Source organism: Hyla sarda, chromosome 3, assembly GCF_029499605.1.
Source record: "Hyla sarda isolate aHylSar1 chromosome 3, aHylSar1.hap1, whole genome shotgun sequence".
In the NCBI taxonomy this organism is placed as follows: domain Eukaryota; kingdom Metazoa; phylum Chordata; class Amphibia; order Anura; family Hylidae; genus Hyla; species Hyla sarda.
Window position 1 is genome coordinate 365,268,139 of NC_079191.1, and position 14,477 is coordinate 365,282,615.

The 14,477-nt window shown below is 41.6% G+C and overlaps 1 protein-coding gene across 14 annotated transcripts in view; it reads right to left on the reverse strand.

Moving 5' to 3' along the window:
• VRK2 (VRK serine/threonine kinase 2) overlaps positions 1-7,864 on the reverse strand; it is a 112,534-nt gene extending 104,670 nt beyond the window's left edge. For 5 of the 14 annotated variants that reach the window (XR_008891552.1, XR_008891551.1, XM_056567710.1 and 2 more), the window contains exons 1-2: positions 7,661-7,785; positions 5,658-5,766 (exon numbers count right to left, since the gene is read on the reverse strand). The gene's annotated coding sequence lies outside the window, so the exon portion shown is untranslated. Of the gene's footprint in view, positions 1-5,657; positions 5,767-6,504; positions 6,524-6,579; positions 6,601-6,777; positions 7,129-7,182; positions 7,416-7,454; positions 7,641-7,660 lie in introns of those variants that run through there. The other 9 variants (XM_056567704.1, XM_056567702.1, XM_056567701.1 and 6 more) reach the window with 9 other exon arrangements.
• Positions 7,865-14,477: the final 6,613 nt, after the last annotated feature.

Below are 14,477 nucleotides of genomic sequence, written 5' to 3' on the forward strand. Positions count from 1 at the left end.
TCCATCCACTGTATAACTACTTTGCAGAAACAATATTGTACTCTGCAGAGTAATGGACCTTTACATCAGGGCTAAAGAGTGACTGAATGACGGTTTAGTAGACGTAAATGTGGTCCGGCAGTCATTCATGGTGCTGTAAAAACCTTTAGCAGCTTTCACTTGGCACAAAGCATTCTGATTGTTGTTACTGCCCATATGCCAGATGCCGTACACCTTTTGCAAAGTATTTTTACTCTACGTTCCACAAAATTTTTTTCGTCAACTCAGTTGAGATCAGATATGTAGCCTTATATTTAGATATGTAGCGTATGTCTGAGGAAGAATACCGTAGTATATCTGTAGATAGTGTGGTGTACCTGTGTTGTCTCCCGTGGAAAACTTTTTTTTTTTATCAACTGGTGCCAGAAAGTTAAACAGATTTGTAAATCACTTCTATTAAAAAATCTTAATTCTTCCAATACTTTTTAGGGGCTGTATACTAAAGAGAAATCTAAAAAAGAAATGCATTTCCTCTGATGTCATGACCACAGTGCTCTGTGCTGACATCTCTGTCCATTTTAGGAACTGTCCAGAGCAGCATATGTTTGCTATGGGGATTTCTTCCTGCTCTGGACAGTTCCTAAAATGGACAGCAGAGAGCACTGTGGTCATGACATCAGAGGAAATGCATTTCTTTTTTAGATTTCTCTTTAGTATACAGCCCCTAAAAAGTACTGCAAGAGTTAAGTTAAGATTTGTTAATAGAAGGGATTTACAAATCAGTTTAACTTTCTGGCACCAGTTGATAAAAAAAAAAAGTTTTCCACGGAAGTACCCCTTTAAACTGAATGGACTAAATGAAGTCTACTAATGCAGGGCCCCGCGAACCCCAAGCGCCAGGTCACCAATTGGGATTTTATAAGCACTCCCAACCTCTGAGTTACATTTAAGTAATGGTCAGGTGAGGGGTTATCCACCGTAAGATGATTTTAGTAGGTAAAATGGACATGCTAGGCTTAGACTGCCAAATTAACGGTGTTGTGGCCTCGGATTGTTTTCGGCTGTGGGGTGACCTTGTGACCTATCAATGTTTATTTACTGTTTTGCTTGCTGTTGATGCCTATAAGCTTGTAAGTGACATGTTCTATACTCTTTTTGGGAGGGGGGGGGGGTTTCAATGGCTAATTTCTACATTGATCGTTGCACCATTGTTTATTACTATGGTTTCCATGACTGTTTCATTTATGCATCAGGAGCTTGTATCCTGTCAAAGTTTGTAAAATATTTGAAAAAGCAAATAAAGATATACTTAAAAAAAAAAAAAAAAAATGGACATGCTTAGGAAGGATCTGTGCTTGTTTTGGGGTTAAATGGCTATGTTATGAGAATAGCAAAACACTGTGGCTAGCTTTTTGTGAACTGGTATTTCCTGTTTTAGGTTCCTTCTTTGCCTACAAACCCCATAATTCCATTTTCCTCCCTCCCATACATCAGCCACCCCACCCATTGAAACATAAATGAGCTGCATCCATTCAAAAGACATGTGATTTTCAATCAGGGTGCCTATAGCTGTTGGATTAGTTGCTGATTGATCTCTCTCCCACCAAGCGATCCCTCCACCCATTGAAGCAAACAGGCTCCCTGTCATCAGCTGACCAGTGGGTCAGGTCTTGGACGCATTGCAAACTGGGAAAAATCTGAGACAAAAGTCATTTTATATGCTGTTAAAAATAAAAATTGGGGTGAAAATCACAGAAGAATTGTGAGAAAACCCATCACACACAGGTACAGACACTATATTATGGACTACACTAGGGTAGCGCTGTATTCAGTAGTCTTTTGCTGCCTCATGGTGAAGTGTTTGTCTCAAACTTGTTACGAGCACTTCCTGTCCTTCTGTCCATTGTAAACTACATTTCCCAGCATGTCTTGTGGCGTGTGCTTCGTTGTTTTGTCCATCCCTCTCGTCATTTTTTCCTCCCATTTTATTTTTCCCCTCCGCCTCTTTCCCTGCCTTGTTTGTAAACCTCGCCTCTCATGTTAATTTTCCTTAAAGTTCCCACCCTTTGTGGTCTAAACAGGTCCTGGCTCTTTTAGTGTGCAGCCTATCTTGCTACCTTAGATGTTTTGCCTGCGCTGGCCAATTAGGAGACTGTGTTTCTGCAGCCCCTTGCTCCGTCACCTCTCAGCTGTTTGTTGCCGTGTATTGTAGCGTGAGAGAGGCACCAAGCAGCGCTTTTCTTCCAGTTTCTGTAGATATGGTAATATTTTTAGGAGTTTTCTTATTTGCAGGTCTTTTGGTGAAGGTTTTCTGTAAAAAAAAATTTCTTTTTAAATTTGTTTTTCGGTCCGCTAATGTGTGACTTGGTTTCACACGGTTTGTCTGTAATGTTTTAATGTGTATTTCCATTTTGACGCTCTATAGCTTTTTCTTGTTTTTATTTGGCCAGCTAATCTTTTCAATTACTCAAATGGTGTGAGTTTTTCACATAGGGCATGTTTTTTTTTTTATGGAGTTGGTTTTTTGGTTTCTTGCCTCAAGGAAGTCGATAAGTGTTATTTGCTTACTATCCTGTACACTCTTTCAGGCCAATTTTCCCTTTTATTTATAAATTTTTTTTTGGGGGGGGGGATTAAAAACATAAAATTATCACTTTCAATATGCCTCACAAATTGGCTCTGCTTATTTTGGGTCTTTATTTGCTTTTTTTGGTCGTTTTTCCTGGTGTGTGTAAGCTGGCAATTTTTCACCTATGGCAGTTTCTCACTGCCCTCAAGTTCCACTCTGTGGGTCGGGTGCTGAACGCCCGATCCACAGAATGTAAGGAGATGAGGAGTGAGGTATAGCATCACTACTCCCCTCCCCCGGCCATATAGTATACAGGGGGCATAGTGTACCTGTGTATACTATACACGACCCGGAATCCTGTCACTATACTGACAGGACCCCCTGCCAGTATCTCGGCGGCAAAGACAAAGATGTGCAACAAGAAATTACATAGTCTCAACAATATGTCGTCTGTTAAAAAATGGCAAGGAACAAAAAAATAGCAGGAAAACAAAAAAATAGCAGGAAATAAAAGGCAAAATGGAAAACGAAAATTGGAAATGGCATTTAGCATTACCATATTGCCAGCAAACATGTGGACACTGTTTTATTGCAAAAAAAAAAAAAAAAAATATATATATATATAACGAATGACATTTTTATTTATTTATTTGTTCTATATTGCAAAAGGAAAAAAAAAGGAAAAAACTAGTTTCAGCTTATGATAAAAATCATGTTTGGACCATGGGTTGTTAAATATTAAATACATTCTATAGGATTCCGGCGCAACAAATTAAGACTTAGATATCTATATTTTAATCAAAATGGAAAATTAGTAGTACTTACATGCGGGGATTAAACGGCGTTCTAATTAGGAGATGAGTATGACTGAAGTGCTGTAAAATGAAATAACGGTAGGAAATACACTAACATGATGTTAACTAAAAAGTATAATTGTGTGATAATATTAACCACATTATAATTGTGAGAACATTTTCCATATACATTTACTTCTTCTCCAATTTCCGAAATTTTAAAAACGCTGCATGTTTCCGTTCTGAATTTCTGGATCACAGATCCGGTTGTCCAATATACTGGAAAAAAATGTACAGTATACCAGGCACATGTACATGTACAGTATACCGGACAACCGGATAGGTGATCCGGAAATCCGGAACTTTAACATACAGAGGATTTTTAAATTCATAAATTGGTCAACAGTTACATGTACCTGGGAAATTTTCACACAATTATAATATGGTTAAGCTTCAATCACAATTATACTACTTAGTTAACATCATCCTATTGTTTATCATACAGTTATAACATTATACAGCACTTCAGTAATACTCAACTCCTAATTAGAATGCCCTTTAATACCCGCGTGTAAGTACTACTAAGTTTCCATTGTGAATAAAATATAGACAGACAACTACTACTTTGTAGGGCTGGAATACTATACAAAGCATTTAACATATTAGTGTTCCACTTTTTCTTTAAGGTGTGTCAATAGGGGGATCCACCAATATTCCTGGCCAGCTGGAGGCTTGTGTTTTGTAATTTTTTGAAAATATTAAATAAACATGGAAAAACATCACAATAAATGGGGAATTAACCTTATTTAAAAGTTTTTGAAGGTCAATTTTGTTTTGGCCATGTAAAGATTTATGTGTTTTGGGTTTTTAAATACAATCAGATTTTAAAAGAATTATAAAATTTAGGGGGTTAATGAAAAGTTAAGAAATAAAAATTAAAAAAAATTGGGAGGATTGCAAAATTAGAGAATTTTTGCCCATTGCAATCCTTCAGTGTAATTTTGAGATGTATGCCAGCGCTCTTGTATGTTCCCTATCACTGCCGCATATATACACACCTATTCATATTTCCCTCAGAGAGCTGTGATTGGCCAGATGGTTCCAGCCAATCTGAGTTAAATATAAATCGGTGTATATATACGTCAGTGCAGGGGACCATAATAGAATGGCCAGCATCATCTTTACATTATACTGGAGGATCACGGCGGGTGTCAGGAGTGATACTCTCTGCGATCTGCCTATGAATGCAGGCACTACAGCTCTCATCACGGAGAATAGTGTGCTCCATGTTGGGAGCAGTAGGACCTGCAGTAATGGACAGATAACAGTAAGGGTCACTCCTCCTGACACCCGAGGCGATCGTCCTGATGTGAATTTGTTAAACAGCTGAGCTCTTGGCTATAGAGCCGGGAGAACAGCTGATGCTGAGCAGTAGCTCTACATTGTATATCTCCTGCCCAGTAAGAACTTACAGTGAGCTGCGCCAGCCCAGCAAGGAAAGAGTTAACTTAAACTACTGTTCAGTATAGGCTAACCTAATGTGTGGAATACACTATATACAGCTATCTATACACTATATACAGCTTACTTCCCTGCAGTCCGGCAGTGTCCGTGTAAAAAAAAAAAAAAAAAAAAAAAAAAAGAGAGCCTTACGGTCCGGAAAACTATTGGCTATGCACGGACATCTTTTCGTCCAATGATTATGCAAAAGAAACACACGCCAACCTAACTACATAGGCGACCAATAGAAATCTGTGTAGATGTGCACCTGCGTCCGCCGCTCTCTTGGATTGCACCAGCGGCAACCTATTAACACCGCTGCAGGAGATGACCACCACCCAAATAGGCGGAATATTTAAATACAACATGAAGGAGGTGTGCCGGATCACAGGCTGGGGAGGATGACGCAAGGATACAGACACACCTAAAAGAGGAGCTCCCGACCATAACATGGCGCCCAGACTGATTGTGAAAAGGTGGTCACCAGCACAGCGGGATCCCAAAAAAGGAACGACTTCCAGATGGAAAGAAAGGCAAGATTTAAAACACAACCAGAGAGGGCACGGATGACAAAAAAGGAAGTACAGTATATCTGTACTGTAGGAAGAATGGGGGGCCAAAAACGACTCAAGCAACGGAGTACCCCTTTAAGGTGTGGGTGAGGGAGCAGGGTCTATGTCATATTCGGCAGGTCCCGCCTGTTATCTGCAGCTAACACTTCCAGTAATGACGAACATCAGAAATCACTCTTATGTCTGTCATATAACTGTCTATATGCCACAATAACAGCATTTACATAGTTTTGGCACCCATACCTTGTGGTCCTGCCAGTCCCACTATAATCGCTGGGGGCACATATTGGTTTGCAGAGCAGCCTGATGCCTTAGCTAGGCCTGCTGTGGCTCGTCAATTGATACAGTCTACCTAATAATAAAAAATAAAAATGTGAAAACAACCCCATATTTGGTATCGCGGGATGTGGAATTGTCTGAACTATTAACTATTTACTACTTAAATTATCACATTCCTGATCTCAGATGGTCAACATGATAAATGAAAAAAAAAAAAAATTACAATGTCAAAATTGCTAATTTTTTATCTCATCCCATGTGGGGTTAACACAGAGCCCCTAAATTTTTGAGTTACAGAAAAAAAATTGTGACATTTGGAAAGGACTTAAAGGGGTATTCCAGGCCAAAACTTATTTTTATATATCAACTGGCTTCGGAAAGTTAAACAGATTTGGAAATTACTTCTTTTAAAAAATATTAATCCTCCAATAGTTATTAGCTTCTGAAGTTGAGTTGCTGTTTTCTGTCTAATTGCTCTCTCATGACTCACGTCCCAGGAGGTGTGCAGTTCCTATGGGGATATTTTCCCATCATGCACAGCTCCCGGGACGTGACATCATCATTGAGCAGTTAGACAGAAAACTTCAGAAGCTAATAACTATTGGAAGGATTAAGATTTTTTAATAGAAGTAATTTACAAATCTGTTTACCTTTCCGGAGCCAGTTGATATATATAAAAAAAAGGTTTTGCCTGGATAACCCAGACCCTAGCAGACTATAGGGGGACAATATCAAAGCAAAGAAATAAATGATGGGAGGAACCGCTGGAGTATTATTATTGTTGTAACGTATTGTGTAATATTCCTACTACCGGTGCCCACGCAAACATAACACAACTGTTGATCTAAGGCTAAATATAAATACAATTGGGGAGATTTATCAAAACCTGTGCAGAGGAAGAGTGGTGTAGTTGCCCATAGCAACCAATCAGATTGCTTCTTTCATTTTCCACAGGCCTCTTTAGAGGCCTGTGGAAAATGAAAGAAGCAATCTGATTGGTTGCTATGGGCAACTGCACCACTCTTCCTCTGCACAGGTTTTGATAAATCTCCCCCATTATTTCTGCACTGACTATGCTACGTACAATCCCATAGGCTAGCCAAGGTCTGAGGCGTTTTCTCCAGAGATGTCTGGCAGCAGCTTATCTTACTGCCCCTAATATCCATGGTAATAAGGGGGTTCGGAGTGATACTATCGCCATATAATGCTCTCCTAGGGTCACATCCTAATCTTCACCTCTATTATTGGTTGCTAGAATTGTGCATATAACCAGATTTAGTCAGAAAATGACCATAGCCCATGCAGCTGTTGCAAAACTACAACTCCCAGCATGCCCGGCCAGACGAAGGCTGGGAGCTGTAGTATTGCAAAAGCTGGAGGCCCCATGATTGGGCAAGCAGTGTTTCCCCACTTCCCCCTGTAGTCACAGCAGGGCCCCCCCTGTGTACCCAGTTACGGTACAACCTACAACCGTGCCTCATTATCTTACCCAGAAACCACAGCCAGTCACCCCGCAATCATACCAGCAGGGTACCAAACTGTTTACCAACAACCATGACTGTTCCTTATTCCTTTTACTCGTATTAATTAACATTGTAATTTAACAGGACCCCCTTTCCTTTCCTAGTAGGACCCTGCACCACCAGCAGTCATTCAATAGACTCCTAAAAATACAACAGCGTCCCCCTCTGCAGGACCAACTTTTCTCCATTGGTCCCTGTATGCCCCCCCTCCAATGTTATCAATAACAGCGCCCCCTACGCTTAGTCCCTCCGCTGCACTGACGCGCCCCCTGCTGGCTGAAGCAATGTGAAGCCCTCTGTGTCCCCGCACCCATCTGTCCCTGCTCACTATACCCGCCCATGCCAGGGCAGAGACCGGAACCCGCCAGAGCGCGCGCACTCGGGGCCTGGTCCAGCACTAAGGACCGCGGGAACCTCCATCCCCCCCGCACGGAGATCACTCACAGCTATCCCGGGAGTCTCAGTCGTCAGAGCCGCACATCCCCCGGACACCGCGCCGGCACATACAGCGCTATACTGGGTATATTTACTAACTTCAGAAACCTCACGGGTCACATGACCGCTGCCCGGCCTCATCAGCGAATAGCAGGGAGCGGAGTGAGGGAATGTCTGCAAATAGCCCGCAGCCGGGGAATTCAAACCAATGTGTGCCAAGGGGAACGGGAACTAAAACACGTGTGTCAGGGGGATTCCGGAGAAACACGAGGCCGCTCACAGGGGTGTCAAAGTCTGTGGGGGGGAGGCCGCACTAATTCCTCACTGACATGTTCATACTCCGCAGCAGAGCCTCACAGCAATACAGAGCCATGTATAAGCGTTTATATGTACTGTGCCACCATCTCCCTAATGTACTGTGCCACCATCTCCCTAATATATTGTGCCACCATCTCCTTAATGTACTGTGCCACCATCTCCCTAATGTACTGTGCCACCATCTCCCTAATGTACTGTGCCACCGTCTCCCTAATGTACTGTGCCACCATCTCCCTAATGTATTGTGCCACCATCTCCTTAATGTATTGTGCCACCATCTCCCTAATGTACTGTGCCACCATCTCCCTAATGTACTGTGCCACCATCTCCCTAATGTATTGTGCCACCATCTCCTTAATGTATTGTGCCACCATCTCCCTAATGTACTGTGCCACCATCTCCCTAATGTACTGTGCCACCATCTCCCTAATGTACTGTGCCACCATCTCCCTAATGTATTGTGCCACCATCTCCCTAATGTATTGTGCCACCATCTCCTTAATGTATTGTGCCACCATCTCCCTAATGTACTGTGCCACCATCTCCCTAATGTACTGTGCCACCATCTCCCTAATGTACTGTGCCACCATCTCCCTAATATATTGTGCCACCATCTCCTTAATGTACTGTGCCACCATCTCCCTAATGTACTGTGCCACCATCTCCCTAATGTACTGTGCCACCGTCTCCCTAATGTACTGTGCCACCATCTCCCTAATGTATTGTGCCACCATCTCCTTAATGTATTGTGCCACCATCTCCCTAATGTACTGTGCCACCATCTCCCTAATGTACTGTGCCACCATCTCCCTAATGTATTGTGCCACCATCTCCTTAATGTATTGTGCCACCATCTCCCTAATGTACTGTGCCACCATCTCCCTAATGTACTGTGCCACCATCTCCCTAATGTACTGTGCCACCATCTCCCTAATGTATTGTGCCACCATCTCCTTAATGTATTGTGCCACCATCTCCCTAATGTACTGTGCCACCATCTCCCTAATGTACTGTGCCACCATCTCCCTAATGTACTGTGCCACCATCTCCTTAATGTACTGTGCTACCATGCCCCTAATGTATTGTTGCCAGTATTTCCCTAATGTACTTTGCCACCATCTCCCTAATGTACTGTGCCACCATCTCCCTAATGTACTGTGCGACCATGCCCCTAATGTACTGTGCCACTATGCCCCAATTATTGGTGCCATTATGCCCCTAAAGTACTTTGACACCACCTCCTATACATTTTTGCCACTGCACTCTTAAACATTACTTTCACCACGGCCCTAAACATCTGTGCCGCTCTGCCCCTATGATTTTGTGGTACTGTACCCCTTAACCCTAAGGGTAGGGTCACACATGCTTCATTTTGCTGCTGCGTATTTTCCTTCCCATTAAAGTGAATGAGTAGGAAAATCAGCTGCAGCAAATAAACCACGTGTGACCCAAAATCATTGCTTCCTAATCTGTGGCTCTCCATATGTTGCCAAACTACAACTCCCATCGTCCCAACAGCTGGACTTAATGGAAGTTGTAGATTTGCACCATGTGGAAAGCCACAGATTGGGAAACACTGGGGGAGATTTATCAAATTCTTTGTAAAGGAAGAGTGGTGCAGTTGCCCATAACAACCTATGAAATTACTTCTTACATTTTTTAACCACTTAAGGACGCAGGGCATACCTGTACATCCTGAGTCCTGCTAACGGGGTTTAAACTGCTCTCACAAACGGAGAATGGTTTAAACCTCGTGGGTCCCAGTTGCTAAAGGCAGCCAGGACCCACGGCTGATGCCGGGCACCGCCAATCGGGCCGATACCCGACATTAACCCTTTAGACGCCGCAATCAAAGTTGATCACGGCGTCTAAAGTGAAAGTAAAACTATCCCGGCAGCTCCTCGGAGCTGATCGGGACTATGGCAACAGAATCGCAATGTCCTGATCACCTTACTGGACGATGGGAGGGTCCTCACCTGCCTCCTCATCATCCGAATGGCAATCTACTGCTCTATGCCTGAGAACACTGATCAATGCTATGCTATGGCATAGCATTGATCAGTGTATGCAATCAAAAGATTCCCTAAAGGGGCTAAAAAAAAAAAAAGTAAAGAATGGTAAAAAGAAAATAAGAGAATAAATGTGAATAAGCCCCCCCCAATAAAAGTTTGAATAACTGCCCTTTTCCTATTTTTTTTTTAATAAAATAATGCAATAAAAAAAATCTATGTGGTACCGCTGTGTGCGTAAATGTCCGAACTATTAAGGTTAGCTAAACTGCACGGTCGTTGGCGTACACGTAAAAAAAAAATACCAAAGTCCAAAATTGTTAATTTTTGGTCACTTCATATACCAGAAAAATATTAATAAAAAGCGATCAAAAAGTACCATCAAAACAAAAATGGTACCGATAAAAACTACAGACCACGGCGCAAAAAAAAAATCTACATAAATTGGGTATCCCTGTAACCGTATGGACCTACAGAAAAAAGATAAGGTGTCATTTTTATCAAAAAGTGCACTGCGTAGAAACAAAAGCCCTAAAAATTATTTTTTTTTTATTTCACCCCACAAATATTTTTTTTTGGTTTCGCCGCAGATTATCTTCTAAAATAAGTAATGGCATTACAAAGTACAACTGGTGATGCAAAAAAGGGAGAAATGGCGTCACACCTGGAGGTCTCTGGACATCCATGTTCAGCGCGCCGCATGTTGGACACCCTGATGCTATTATATAGGACATAGGCGACTGCAGAAGAATCAGCCATAAGCTGTAGTTTTTACTGGTACTACTTTTGTGTAGTATTGACTTTTTAACCACTTTTTATTTGAAGGGTAGGGGGGCTGATTAAAATTTTTATTGGGGGAGGGTTAATATTTTAAAATAAACTTTTTTAAAGAGATTTTTTGAACAATTTTTTTGATCACATATATAGATCAGGCTGTATCAATTATAAGCATAGTGTAAGGTGGTCAGGGGTCCTCACCATGGTACCCGGGGGCCCCAATCAGGCCACCCGGAAACTCTCCTCCATGTCTCCGCAGTTCTGCTCGAGTTTCCTGCGCCCGCCCGGAAGTCACGTGCCCACCCCGGAGTTGTAGTCCCCTTCCAGCTCCTTAGTCAGTTCAGTGCTACTCAGACTACACTTCTGTACGTTTCTGTACGCCATCATGCATTGGAGTTAGTTGCTATGGAAACGGTATTGCTGTATGTTAAAAATTCATATCATAAAGTAAAACCACACCTGTAATCGGTATGAACCGGTATACCGCACAGCACTAATCCCCCCTGCTCCTGCTAAAATGTCCAATCCCGCCGGCTCCCGCTAACATAGGAATGTACGTACACTAGAGTGCAATGCTCTGTACATACTCCCCATGTATAGCGGTGTGTAGTACATTCCTATACATGGGGGGGGTATGTGCAGAGCATTGCACTCTAGGGTATGTACAGATGGGAATAGCAGTGACTGCAGACTCAGAGGCCCTGGGTCACTGTCCGATGCAATGCTCTGCACATACCTGCCCTATGGGGATGTATGAGGGCTAATGTTTTGCGCCATGGTCTGTACTTTTTATCGGTACTATTTTTGTTTTAATGGGACTTTTAGATCACTTTTTATAATTTTTTTATGGCATACTATATGAAGTGACCAAAAATACGCAATTTTAGACTTTAGTATTTTTCTTTACGTGCACACCATCGTGCACACCACCGTTCAATTTAATTAACATAATTTTTTAATAGTTCAGACATTAACACAATTTTTTTTTTTTTTTACATTATTTTAGTTTATAAAAGGGAAAGGGCTATTCAAGCTTTTATTAGGAAAGGGGTAAATGGGAAGGAGTTAAAAAAAAAATTAACACTTTTTTATTACACTTTTTTACTTTTTGTTTAACTCCCATAGGGTATGTGCAGACTGCAGAGCATTGCACCCTATGGTCTGTAGAAGACCCTACAGTGCAATGCTCTGCAGTCTACACATACCCATATGTGTATAGCAGTGTGTATGTACATTCCTATACAGGTGGGGGTATGTGCAGGGCACTGCACCCTTGTCTGAAGTACAGACTAGGGTGCAATTCTCTGCACATACCCCCACCTGTATAGGAATTTACACACACGCTGCTATACACATGGGAGGGTATGTGCAGACTGCAGAGCATTGCACCCTAAGGTCTGTAAAAGACACAAGGGTGCAATGCTCTGTCTGCAGTCTTCTCTACACATACACCCCATGTGTATAGCAGTGCAGAGCAGACTGCAGACACAGATGGGAGGATCGCCCTGGGAGGATCGCTTACCGCCGGGGCCACAGCATAGCGCACAGCGCCCCTTACCTACTGAAAGGGGCCCAGGCAGTATTGGCACCTGAAGATGGCAGTCCAGGGCAGGCTGAGCGGGGGAAGGAATGGTGGCAGAAGAAGGAGCAGCAGCCCCACCCTGGTGAGTGATTGGTGAATGTACTCGGAGGGTGGGGATGCTACTGAGTCTACCGGTATTGCAGTATATGAAAGATTCTTATCGTAAAAAAAACGGTATTCGTTATGAACCTGTATACCGCCCAACCCTACTCAGGTTACCAGGTATGTAGCCCAAGACTGTTTGAATGTAGCATTTAAACAGTTAAATGACGGATATCAGACTGATCTCTGATGTTGGTCATTATAGAATGTGTGAGCTGCAGGTAGCAGCCGGTACCTGCTCGGTATGATGCCAGCCAAGCTCCCTTACCTGTGCCATACTCCCTCAACCAACCCATGACGCAAATGTATGTCATTGGTCTGGAAGGGCTGACAAAAACCTAGGCGCCAGGATAAAATTCTCAGTTGACAAAGTGACCTGGCATGTAGGATTTGTTGAGCCCTGTATTACCACACTCTATAATACACAGTAGATTACACTATAATATACAAAGTTCATTATATACTGTACAGCTCTTGTAAAAATGCTCTGGTTTTACTATACATAGGTATGTGTTTGAGTAGATTTAACAGTTTTGTTTTAGGCTGTAAACTACTGTCAACAATAATTCCAAATTAAAATATTGTCATTTAGAGAATTTATTTAGAGAAGATAACAACTGGTTAAAATAACCAAAAGGAGATGCATTATTTTCAGACCTCAAACAATGCAAAGAAAACAAATTCATATAAATCTTGCAACAACAAAATACATCAGAAATCAGTATTTGAGGGAATAACCTTGATTTTTAGTCAGTGTTTAAATGCATCTTGGCACATTTCCCACATTGCTGTTGCCACCCCTGGCACCAAAATTTAAGTCGCTCGGATTTGTTTGACGGCTTGTGACCATCCATCTTCCTCTTGATGAAATTCCATTCCTTTTTATGAAGTGCAGGCCAGTACAATTACAACAATACCCAATTTCAACAGGTTTTGTTTTATTTTAGTGTGCAAGCTCAATTCTTGCACCATGATCTGTATTTTTCATTGGTACCATTTTTGTTTAGATGGGACTTTTTGATCACTTTTTTATAATAAAAAAAAAAAAAAAAATATATATATATATATATATTCTGATATAAGACCAAAAATGATAAATTCTGTAATGTTTTGTTTGTTTTTCTGTAATATTTTTTACACTATACTATTGAATTGCTTATACTGAACAATGATATCCTATTGTATAGTACTGATCAAGTAGATTGGCACTCTGCTACAACCTGCTATTCCATAAACCAACAAATGTCTGACCAAAATATTATATCCATAAGTGCTATACAAAAATAAAATTTGGTGGAACCAAAATTTCAGCCATAAGGAAAAATACCCATCTGTAGGCAGATGTTTCAGGGTTCTTGCCCTACATTCAGTACAGAACATGGTGACAAAAGGCAAACTGAGCCCAAGCTAACTCCATTTGCTTACATTTTACTGTGCTTTGTTACAGATTTCAAATGCAAGTTTCCCACCATAAATTCACAATACACGCAATGTTAGACTCTATGGGGGAGATTTATCAAAACCTGTGCAACCAATCAAATTGCTTCTTTCATTTTTCAGAGGCCTTTTTAAAAATAAAAGAAGCAATCTAATTGGTTTCTATGGGAAACTGCACCACTCTTCCTCTACACAGGTTTTGATAAATATCCCCTATGAACATTAATATGAAGACTATGTAATATATCAGTGGTCTTCAACCTGCGTACCTCCAGATGTTGCAAAACTACAACTCCCAGCATGCCCGGACAGCCGTTGGCTGTCCGGGCATGCTGGGAGTTGTAGTTTTGCAACATCTGGAGGTCTGCAGGTTAAAGACCACTGTAATATATCATGTAGGAGAAAGGCACTTTAAACTGAGATGATCTAGCCCCAGGCCCCATTTCAGTGATGGCTACCTTCAGTTTATCACCATTAAAAGCAGAACTAAATATAAGATCAAATGTCTAAAATAACAACACGATAAAGGACAATGCATCTAAGCCAATCACCTCCTAATTCAATAAACTACTCAAGCCCTGGGTGTGTAAATAAAAAATTA